The sequence below is a fragment of the Pristiophorus japonicus genome, unplaced genomic scaffold (assembly GCF_044704955.1).
Source record: "Pristiophorus japonicus isolate sPriJap1 unplaced genomic scaffold, sPriJap1.hap1 HAP1_SCAFFOLD_45, whole genome shotgun sequence".
NCBI lineage: Eukaryota > Metazoa > Chordata > Chondrichthyes > Pristiophoridae > Pristiophorus > Pristiophorus japonicus.
The window spans coordinates 2465459-2467830 of NW_027254352.1; positions in this window are offsets into that span (position 1 = coordinate 2465459).

Sequence of the window (2372 nt, forward strand, 5' to 3'; positions counted from 1 at the left end):
GTCTCTCCTCATATGTCTGTCGTGCCATCCCGGGAATCAGTCTGGTAAACCTTCGCTGCACTCTGTCAATAGCAAGAACGTCCTTGCTCAGGTTAGGAGACCAATATTGAACACAACATTCCAGGTGAGGCCTCACTGAGGCCCTGTACAACTGCAGTAAGACCTCCCTGCTACTATATTCAAATCCCCTCGCTATGAAGGTCAACAACCAATTTGACTTCTTCACCGCCTGCTGTACCTGCATGCCACCTTTCAATGATTGATGTACCATGGCACCCAAGTCTTGTTGCACCTCCCATTTTCCTAATCTGCTATCATTCAGATAATATTCTGAATGGCGGCAGATTAGGAAAAGGGGAGTTGCAACGGCCATTTAAACCTGATATGAGGAGGAATTTCTTCTTTCAAAGCTTTGTAGAGGTGTTAAATTCGCTGCCTCAGAGCGCTGTGGAAGGTGGGTCATTGAATGAAATTAAGACAGAAATAGACAGTTTATTAACAGATGTGGGGATAACGGGTTATGTGGAACAGGCAGGGATGTTGACATTAATCCGTGATCAGATCAGGCTTGGTCGTATTAAATGGTGGAGCAGGCTCGAAGGGCAGTGTGGCTTGCTCCTGCTCCTCTTTCCTATGTTCTTATGTCCATATGCTGTTAAATGTACCGTGTATGACAATGGATCCACCCATCCCTCCCGCTTGATGGTGCATCAGCGAGTTCACACTGGCGAGAGCAGTGCAAGGAAGGTAGTCTAGGGGTCCCATGCGTCCTGCCACCTGCAAAACAGATACACCATTTTGGGTACTTTTGAGGGGGATGACTCATCAGGTGGGAGCAACAGCAGCCAAGGTCAAGGCGCCGTGGGAGCATCTGCTGCACAGGAGGGCAGGAAAATCAGTGGGAAAGTTATAGTGAGAGGGGATTCGATTGTAAGGGGAATAGCTAGGCGTTTCTGCAGCCGCAACCGAGACGCTGGGATGGTATGTTGCCTCCCTGGTGAAACAGTGAAGAATGTCTCGGAGTGGGTGCAGGAAATTCTGAAAATGGAGGGTGAACAGCCAATTGTCGTGGTGCTGTAGGTACCAACGATGTAGGTAAAAAACGGGATGAGGTCCTACGAGACGAATTTCGGGAGCTAGGAGCTAAATTAAAAGCTAGGATCTCAAAGGTAGTAATCTCAAGAATGGTAGCAGTGCCACGTGCTAGTCAGAGGAGGAATTGCAGGATAGCTCAGATGAATACGTGGCTTGAGAAGTGGTGCAAGAGGGAGGGATTCAAATTCCTTGGACATGCTAACCGGTTCTGTGGGAGGTGGGACCAGTACAAACCGGATGGTCTGCACATGGGCAGGACCGGAACCAATGTAATCGGGAGAGTGTTTGTTAGTGATGTTGGGGAGGATTTAAGCTACCATCATGGGGGATGGGAACCTATGCAGGGAGAGAGAGGGAAGTAAAATGGAGGCAGAAGCAAAAGATAGAAAGGGGAATAGTATGGGTGGAGGGCAGATAAACCCAAGGCAAACAACAAAAAGGGCCGCATAACAGAAACATCCTGAAGAGGCAAAGTGTGTTGAAAATACAAGCCTGAAAGCTCTGTGAGAATGGATATGATGTATTTTGCATCAAAGAGACATGGCTCCAGGTTGACCAAGGTTGGGAACGCAACAGCCAGGGGTATTCAACATGTTGAAGGATAGGAGAGAGGAAAAGGAGGCGGGGTGGCGTTGCTGATTAAAGAGGTCATTAATGCTTTAGTAAGTAGGGACATTGGTCTGGATGATGTGGAATAGTTATGGGTGGAGCTGCGTTATTCTAAAGGGCAGAAAACGTTAATAGGACCACCAAACAGTAATAGTGATGTTGGGGACAGCATCAAACAAGAAATAAGCGGTGTGTGTAATAAAGGTACATCAGTTATCATGGGCGACTTTAATCTACATGTTGATTGGGCTAACCACACTGGTAGCAATGCAGTGGTAGAGAATATCCTAAAGTGTATTAGGGATTGTTTCTAGACCAATATGTCTCGGAACCAACTGGAGAGCTGACCATCATAATGTGATGTGTAATGAGAAGGGACTATTTCGCAATTTTTTTATGCGAGGCCCCTTGGGGAAGTGTGACCATAATATGGTAGATTTCATTAATAATATGGAGAGTGACACAATTAATTCGGAAACTAGGGTGCAGAACTTAAGGAAAGGTAACTTCGACGGTATGAGGCGTGAATTGGCTAGAATAGACTTCCGAAGGATACTTAAAATGTTGATGGTGGATAAGCAATGTCAAACATTTAAAGATCACATGGATGAACTTCAGCAATTGTAATCTCTGTCTCGAGTAAAAATGAAACGGGGAAGGTGGCTCAA